Source organism: Argiope bruennichi, chromosome 5 (assembly GCF_947563725.1).
Source record: "Argiope bruennichi chromosome 5, qqArgBrue1.1, whole genome shotgun sequence".
NCBI lineage: Eukaryota > Metazoa > Arthropoda > Arachnida > Araneae > Araneidae > Argiope > Argiope bruennichi.
In genome coordinates, this window is record NC_079155.1 from 20,065,477 (window position 1) to 20,075,597 (window position 10,121).

The window sequence follows — 10,121 nt, forward strand, 5'->3', positions numbered from 1 at the left end:
GTCCAAAGTGGCAAAGAAAATCTGCACCAATAATTGGTTGTGAAACTGCTGCAATTACAAAAGGCCAATGGAAAGCTCTACCCAGGCTTAAATCTAACTTGAGGTGAAGCTGGCCAAAAGTATGTATTTCAGTACCATTTGGTGAAAAAAGTTGAAGTTTTGCCTTTTCAGAGCGTTGTTTGAACGACGAGGGTGGAATAACTGAAATATCTGCACCTGTATCAATCAGGAAGTTTGAAGATGTTAATCTATCAGGCAGGTACAAACGGTGAATTTCAGTTGAGCCGTCACCCGATGGTCCAAGTAACGGCCGTTTTAGTTTTCCACCGTGAAAGAGCAAGGTGGTCTGCACTGCTTTCTCCGCTTGAAACGCTGGTGATACCAGCAGTGGAAAGGATTTCCCTCTTCTCAGCCTCTCTCTGGCAAAATCGTCTACCAGATTCTCGGGAACGGGACCTAGAACGTTCCTCTAGGCGAGATAAACGGGATGAAATCTCCATCAGAGTAGCTTGCATGGATGCTTCCTTCCATGACACAGCCTGGATCGAAATAGCATCTGTCGCTGCTGCCATGATTCCGTCGACCATCTCCGCTAATCGCTCCAATTTATCGTTGGCGATAGCCAAGATCTGCTGCACGTGAGTAGGCAGCCGTTGAAGAAACAAGGACTTCAATACCTCTTGGCTGATCTTCTTTCCCGCCTTATTCCTCATTTCTACCAACAATCGGGAAGGTTTTCTATCCTCAAACTGCATCCCAAAAATAACGTCCTTTAACTTTTGCTCCTCACTTTGAGCGTACTGAGAACACAATCTCCTCCGCAGTGCTTCATAGGGTCTTTCTACCAGCGGATCTTGAATAATGTCGCCGACGAACTCCAATTCTTCCGGTTGCAAAACCGACACAATATGGTTAATTTTTGTAATTTCAGTTATCACACCGGCGAGAATAAAAATAAAAATGGCTCTCCATTTGCTTGAACCATAGTTCCGGATAAACACGCCAAAATAGAAGGGCTTTGACGGCGACGCGTGCTATATTTCCACTTGCTTCGCTCTGCATAATTAATCACGATAAGCAATAAAAATAACGAGGAATTTTGTACGAGCACAGTTCAAGGATATCGCTACACAAAACTTTAGTCACTTTTCTGTTAAAATCGTTCTGATGGTGATGGATTTTCACAAGAAGCACAAGGTTCGTTCAAGTCGCTCACCGCTCGCTTTCCACAGATCAAGTGAAGAGTCGAAAGGTCGTGTTCTTTCCCTTATCTCCGCTGGAACCTGTTTCTCTTTTCGTCACGTTAGCATTTTTTCCGCACTAGTGGTGAGCCGCTACAAGTCCTTTTTTTAATTTTGCATATCATTTGCAGACTCAAAGGGCAACGATTGACTCGCTACAATCTAAAATTGCCCTTCTGGAATCCAATCTTGAATATAGTCACGTACTGAGCCCAGGCGTTGTACACGATCAACGGTCCCTTGCTGAAATAAATCATTTCAGTGTTGGGGAGGATTTCTCGGGTATTGGTTAATTAAAAAAAAATTTAAAGTTTTTTTTTTCCTCCATGAGGTTTATTCAGTGGAATGTTAGGGGGATCAAAAATAAGAACCCTTGGCTGCAGGCCTCCCCTTTTTCGTCGGGCCAGTGTTTAATTTTGCAGGAAACATGGCTCAATGCGTCTGCATCTTTTTCTCTCAAAAACAAAAAAAAAAATCTTTCGAGCTGAAAGACAAAATTCTACTAGAGGTCGACTGTTAATTGCAGTAGAACAGAATATTCCAGCTCAGGTTATTTCACACTTACTTCCTCCGTCAACAGTGGAGGTCTTAGTGGTTAAAATATGGATTGGTCCAAATTCTGAATTCCCACTCACGGTTATCAATCTTTACTCTCCTGGAGGTAAATTTGATGACAACTGGTCGGAATCCTTATACTCGCAAATCTCTTCTCCTTTCGTTTTACTGGGGGATTTTAATATACACCATCCAGCACTTGGGAGCGATCATTCATCTTCCGATGCAAACCGGGTTCTGGATTGGATTAGCACCAAACATATGTGCTTGCTTAACATGAAACAATATACCAGATACCAGGGGACTCAAGCCCCTTCGTTATTAGATTTGTCTATCTGCTCCGCAGATATAATCAATAAGATTAGTATAGAGATCTCTCATGATATGTATGACAGCGATCACTGCCCCATTTTTATTTCCCTTTGCAATTTAGATGCAAAGTCTCTCTATACTCGAAAATACATCAATTGGGGCCAATTCTCAAAGAAGGTCAATGCTCTTCTTCAAGGTCATGGGGATGTCTCTTCCCTCGATAGACTTACTAATATCTTCCACGTAAGCGCAAACTCATCATCGTACTCGTTCTCTAAATCAACGCACTCGCACTGTCCTTGGTGGGATGCTAGATGTAACTACCTTAAGGCTCTTAAAAGGAAATTATTAAGAAAGGCGAAATCATATCCCTCCATTTTAAACTGGACTGCATATAAAGAAATGGCGGCAGTTCTCAGAAAATACGTCAAGTGTAAAAAACGCAGCTTTTGGGAGAAAACTTGTCAGGAGGTTGCTTCTTCCCATCAGGCTTTCAGCATCGTTAAAGCCCTACTAAACAAAGATGAGTCGCCCTGTGAATCCAATCTTGTTCTCTCTTCGGGTACTACTCTGATAGCGCTGATTGCTCAAGCAAATACAATTGCAGCTAACTTAATTAAGAGAAGCACCAAATGTGCGTATTCCTTTAGATTTTTTAGCAGATGATCCTGAAAATTATGATGAAATGAGTTTGAACCGTCCTTTTTCTTACAGGGAATTTCAAAACGCATTAAAAAGAACGAAAGACAAATCCCCTGGCATGGACAAGATAAATAAGAAAATGTTGTCTTGTCTTTCCGATGAAAATAAATATAAAATTCTTGACTTATTCAATGACTTATGGGCGAACACGATTGTTCCAGAAAGCTGGAGAATAGCGAAGATTATTCCTATTTTAAAACCCAAGAAAAATGCAGCAGAGATCACATCCTACAGACCTATCGCGTTAACATCAGTATTGGGAAAGATTTTCGAACGGATTATTCTGGACAGGCTTTTGCGGTATTATTTGGAAAAAAGATTTTTATCTCCTTTTCATGCTGGTTTCCTCCCGTTCAAAGGCTGTGACAGCCTCTCTGCAGCCCTACTCAATAAAATTTTAACATCCAGAGCTAATAAGAAGCTTGTGTATGGTATGTCTTTTGATCTAAAGGCTGCGTATGACAACGTATGGCATGATGGCTTAATGCTTAAAATTTTACAATCGAGAATTAAGGGTAATATTGCCCTGTAGATCTCACAATTCTTACAAGAAAGGAAAGCATTTGTATCATGGAGAGGAGTGTCTTCCTCACTTTTTAAGCACGAAAGGGGCGTTCCGCAAGGAAGTGTTCTTTCCCCGTTGCTCTTCACAATCTTTATGAATGACATATATAGTATTTTACCCAATGATGTTTTTTGCTTTATATATGCAGATTTCATTTTTATATTAGTTGAAGAAAATAACATCGAAGCTATCAAAAATAAGATGCGGTTCTGTGTTACTAAACTGGAAAGCTGGTGCAACGAATGTCATATGGATATTGCTCCCCAGAAAAGTAATATTATAAACCTCTCATCTCGAAAATCGCCAGTGGGATTTGTAGTCCTTTTTCGCGGCTGTAGTATCCCTTGGTCAAATAATGTTCGCTATCTTGGCATTCAGTTTGCTTCAACCTTGTCTTTCCGTTCACATATTGACCAGATCAAAACTAAAACCTTTAAAAATTTAAATGTGATCAAAAGTTTGGCCGCTCCCAGATGGGGTGCAAACGCATCTAATTTGATAAAAAATTGTAATGCGTGCATCACACAATTCATTGAATTTGGAGCGCATAATAAAGGCATGACTAATAAAGCTGGCTTTGCAGCTTTGCAAACGATACAAAATAACATCCTCCGTTTTGCTCTTGGTCTCCTTAGGTGGACACCTATCCCAATTTTATATAAAATATCTAATTAAATAAATATGAGACTTAGGTTTGAAAAGAAAAACGTGTTATTCTTTGTTAATCAGTTCTCAGCCCGCGAATACACAGAAGATTCGAGATCAATTTCCGAGGTGAAATCTGTAATCTGTAACCGCATTTTCCAAAGACTTCCCTGCGCAGTAGAGATGCATAATCCACGATTTTTTGAATAACAAATAATATTGCTATTGTTATTTTTAAATATGCGTTCCAAATATCTGTTATTTCAATCATATTATTAATTAAAAATTATTACTTGATATTAAATATAAAATTTATTAATTGTAATTAATACTTAATTTACTAATTTAAGTAACGTGTGATTGAATTCATTTATCTGTTTCAGCTTACTTCTTAAATTTTATTTTTTTCTCAAAACTATTTATTTAATTTATTTATTAGAGTGAACCATTTTCTGGAAAAGATGAGTTAAAAATATATGTCATTTCTTTAAAATGTTTACTTTAGTCCTATATTCTACCAATAGATGGCGCCAGCAGTAAACAGAGTACATGTAATTAAAGTCAATCATGTCACGAGCAATAAAAAATGATCTGTATGGAATAGTGCATCATCAAATACGAATATCGGTCACTCCCGTAAAGTGGAGCGGTGACTTCGCACTTTCCAGTGAAGCCTCACACTTTCCGGTGAAATCACCGCTGCGATAAATTTCAGTGATATGCAATTTAATGATACGATACGATAATTCCAATAACCGGTCCGTTCACTTTTCTATCCAATCACAGATTTCTTTCGAGAGCTTCCATTGGACAGATCGTATCGTCACCGCTCCGGCAAATTTCAGTGATATCGTATCGATTGTTAGTTTCTATCGTGATCCAAAACTTGTAATCGAAATATCATCAGTAAGATCGTATGAAGCATTTGAATCACACCCCTCTTTGAAAAGTATTGATCACTTGTATTTGTGACTTTTTGATATTGGTTACGTAATAACCGCTATGAAAATATTCGTCATCCCTATTGCGCAGGCACTTTAGAAGAATATTGCCATAAAAAAACCTGTCCCTGTACCAAATAATCCCGATTATGGTCCCGGTTAGTTGGGATGATTGTGAGCACTTCGCCATCAAAACCCATGACTTCAGCTTCCAACAAAGGAACTTGGATCCGACTACCATTAAACGTTTGTTCGCCGAGTTCAAATCACAGCTACCCCCAAATCAAATTATCCTGGCCACAGATGCATCCAAGAATGAGAATTCTACTGCGGTGGCGGCTATAAACTGCTCCTCGAATGTTGTCATTAAGGGAACGGTTCACAGCATTAACTTTGTGTTTTCAGGGGAGGGCTTTGCCATAGCTCTGGCTGTAATGAACTTTGTCAAAGAACATAAAGATTATATTTTATTGACTGACAGTTTATCTAATTTGACAGCCCTGAGATGCCTAAACTTCCATTCTCCCAAAAGTACCCTTTTTGTGGCTCGCGTTATATTTGATGCCTTAAAGATATGTTCCTCATTAGAACCGATATACACTCCTGCCCACGTGGGAATTGCAGAAAATGAACGGGCTGATGATTTAGCTAAGCAAGCTTTAACTTCTTCTAATATCTGTGACTGGATCTCGCCCGAAGACACTTGTTCGGTATACGCTAAAATCGTACGACATAAACAAAAAGAATGGGAAAATTCTAAATACTATGAAAAATACAAATGGCTTGATGCTTTCAATTTTAAAAAACTCAATTTATCTACACGTAATGAGATTTTAATTTTACGATTGATATCTAGGACTCTTCCAGTCAATGCAGTTCTTCATAAATGTAGGCTCATTGAATCATCAAATTGTGCCCATTGCCAGATTCCTGAAACTAGTGAACATTTTGTTCTTTCTTGCAGTAGATATGAGAGAGCGAGAAATTCTCTCCGTGCTAAGTTGTGTTGTGTTCCACTGTCTTTTGACTGGATTTGTGATTTCTCCGTTCAGAGTTGTGTTAAAGTGAAGGCTATGTCGGCTTTCTTTGTGGCTTCTGGCAGATTTTAAATTTTTTGTGATATTCGAGTTTTGATTTTTGTTAATCCGGCACAAGCTAAGAATCCGTTCAGGAGCATACGCCGGAAAACAAACCTCATTCCTTCCTTCCTTTGAAAATATTTGGAATTTTAAAAACAAATTTACATAATAACTTATCCGAGTTAATTCAGATTTCTATAAATTATGATGCAAATATAAAATTTAAAAAAAGAGTTTTTTATTTTGAAAATTTATTAACTTAACTGACAGTTTAATGTAACTTATTAGAATATTTTCTTTACGGCTGAAAGTTACTTTTGCAACGGTTTCGATAGAAAGCTATAGCAAAGCAGGGTAGCAAAATATGTTAATAATTTGCTTCGACCAAGTTGTGAGCAGAGACATCTGGAGATGTAATTCGACTTTAAAAGCCTTCGAACGACCGGGTTAATATAGTGGCATTCTCCTTTTTTTTTTTTTTTTTTTTTTTTTTTTTCAAGAAAAGTTCATTAATTATATTATGATTGCATTTACAAAATTTTATACCAATTGATATTTATAGCATATTAAAGTGGATTCAGCTAAGAAATCAGGAAATGAAGTCAAATACTTAGATGATTTAAATAAAAAAAATTAATGGATTAAAATTACATAATAAAAATTTTTACATTTTTTAAAAAAGGAATTTTTAACAATTGTCATATTAAAAAAAATTCATAAAATTTACAAAAAAGATTTTTTTTGTGTGTAAATTTATGAAGAAAAAAATATTCTTCAGAATAAATAGAATGATCTAAGATAACTCACAGGAAATTTTAAGATGATTTCAAGAAAAAGATACAATTTTTTTTTTTTTTTTTGTGAAAAATTCTTTTACTTTCTTGAAACATTTCAATTTGGATCATCTTTTAAATATAGAAAGAGATTCCTTATTAAAATACACAAGATTCCGAGTTAAAAAATTCTCAAAATTTGTGGATTAAACAAAGGAAATTATTCTGACTTAACAGTATTTAGTTAGATGGTTGTGTTCATAGATTTATGATTTCATGAAGTAACGACTGTCATGAAGATATGAATAATTAAAAACCTCATTGGGAATTAATATAATAAAGTGACAGATATTATTCAAGTATTAGTAGAAACTAAATGCTAAAATATCAAAAAATTAATAACTTATTTTGTACAGAAATCTTGGGGGGGGGGAGAAAGGCAAGAGCTTGTTGAAACAAATGGCAAATATCATATTTTCTTGAAAGATTTAAAATATCATAACTAGTTTCTAACAGGCTAATCAAATTAACATGTGTTGCTTTTTGATTAAGTTTAAATCATCAAGAAGAAAGTGTTAAAAATGTATAGTTTATTGTAGATGTTTTGCCAAACAATTTATTTGTACAAAAGTGAATGCTTATGATGTGCAAATTAATCATTTATTTTATTCAGGGATATCAATTCTAAAATAAGTATGGTTCTCATCAATATTTACATAATTTTTATACAGATTTGTAATGTCAAGATTGTCAAGTACATGTTGTCAAGCTAACAATTAGCTCATTCAAATCTAAAGAGTTGTTAAATTTATTGTTTACAAAAAGTTTTAATAATATGAAAGTCATAATACTTTGTAAGAAAGATTTTATACACTACATTTCCTCCCCCTTTATTATATTAAAAGTACAGGATACTAATCCATTGCTCATTAAAATGCACTCTAACAAAATAAACACTTTAAACAAAAATGTTATAAACATTTTGTAAATTCTTTGTCAAAGGCAAGGGAGTTGCTTTGTTTTAACAATTTGCATGATTATAATTCATTACAATATATAGTAAAGAACATGGAAAGATCATAAATAAGAACAAAGATCAATATTATGATTTGCTGGTAATACCATTCAACTAATCAAATTTTGATGTTAACAAATCAAAAAAATAAATGCCATACTTTGTAAAAAATGCTGAAGTCTGAAAAAAAAAACGTTCGATATTTTTAACTAGTTTATAATTGATAAATACAAAAAAGTTGTGTTTTTTTTTACTTGTTCAAATATTTGTCAAATTTCACAGAAATATAACTTACAATTAATGATGATAATTTACTCGAAATTCAAATTTTGTTAAATTCATTGTTTAGAAGAAACTTCAATGAACTCCTCACTTTCAAAATCAGTTTGCAGCAGTTTTTTTTTATGTATATATTCTATAATTATATATAAAAATGTTTAAATATTTCCATATGTAAATGAACTCATTTTGGTTAATCTGCAGTGTTTTTTTTTTTTTTGAAATTTAATTTTCAGATAGACCTTTTGTAAAAGTTCAATTCATTGGAAAACTATTCAAAACACAGCTAATATGCATATTCTCAATTCAAAAGACAGCAAATGCTCAAATGTTTAATCACATAATACAGTGGAAATTTAAAAAATGAGTATAATGTATAGTCAGAGAAACATCCCACGAAAAGCTTAATAATATCGTGTAAGCAAATCGATGAAATTATCATTAGACAACATCACATTGTTTTCTCGTTTGATCGTCCCACATATCTTCGAGAGATTTCAATTTTGGAAGTTCAGGAGATAAGAAGAATCGAAATCCATTCTTTTTTATCCTTAGTTCAAAAGTTATGATTAAAAGAAATCGCCTTAAATCATTTATCCTTGACAGAAAAATAAATATCACCTCTCTGTCAGTAATATTCATCACGGTTATTATCGACTTTCTTTTTCCTCCGATGTTACGTACATAATGACGTTTTGTCAAATAGCCTTTATGCCTACATCTAACTTAACCCATTAACCACTGGTGTTGCGTTAACTCAACGGTCAATATAAATAAATATAAAAAATAACGATTAAACAAATTTTTGAATAAATTACAGTTTTATGTTCAAGAATAGCACTACTAACAAATCAGTGAAAAAATTGAATTAAATAAATTATTTTACACCTAATAATCGATGTTTTACTTTAAGCATTTTTTTGTTCAAATTTCCAAACTCATTTTTTTTAGAAAAAATAAAAATTAAAAACAAATTGGGGTTTGGTTGGGAAATACATTAGCCAAGGTCACTCTTTGTGAGTACATTCCACAAAGCAGGTGTTTTTGTGGAGGAGGAGGGGAAAGTAAAAAAAGGTGTTGTGTTCTGGGCACCATCAGCGGAAAGGGGGTAGACTGTTATCCTTCTTGAAAGATTTCATTTCAGTACTGTGCGTCTTATTGGTAGCAACTTTTTTATCCTCTGTGGTTTAAAATACGTAGAACAAGATATCTTACACTAGAAGAAACTTTGGAAAGAATTTTCGAACAAAATTCCGAAGATGCAGATGAGGTCGATATTGTCGTACCTCCAGAAACAGCAGATGCCAGTGATGAAGAAGGCAATGAAAATATTTTAAATAACGATAATGAAGTTTTACCTAGAGATATTGCAGGGCAAGTTGAAGTTCATATAAAGAAGAAGTTAGATCCTCCCAAAAGTTCTGCTAAAAAAAAAAAAAAAAAAAAAAACGGAAAAGGGAAGAATTACGATGGACAAGAAAGGAACCAATTGATAGGCCTCAACCAAAAAATTAAGAAAAAGCTTCAATTGATCGTATCAAACAAATCATAGAAGATAAAACTAGCGCAGATATTTTCAATCTTTTTTCAATATGAAGAAAACAAAAAGATACTTGATATTCGGCGGAACGACAACTCTGTTGTGACAATAAGGTCAACGTTTGGAAAAAGTGAACCACTAAAAAAAGTTTCTCGATACTCTAAAAATCAAAAGAAGAAAATATTAGTAGCCCAACCTCACTGCATTGAGCAATATAATCAGAAAATAGGTGATGTAGATTTGTGTGACAATTTTGTTTCCAATTACAGAATTAGGGTCCGTGGCAAAAGATGGTGGTGGCCTATATTTTCAAATTTGCAATCAAATGTTTGGAGAATATCAAGATTTTCTGAAGAAGGAAGTAAAAAGTCACTGTTGGATTTTAGACGAGAGGTTGTGCTTCATCTGTTACAGACGCCTTTGGATAGTGAGATAAATAAGAAAAGATCAGCTACAGGACGCCCGAGGAAATTC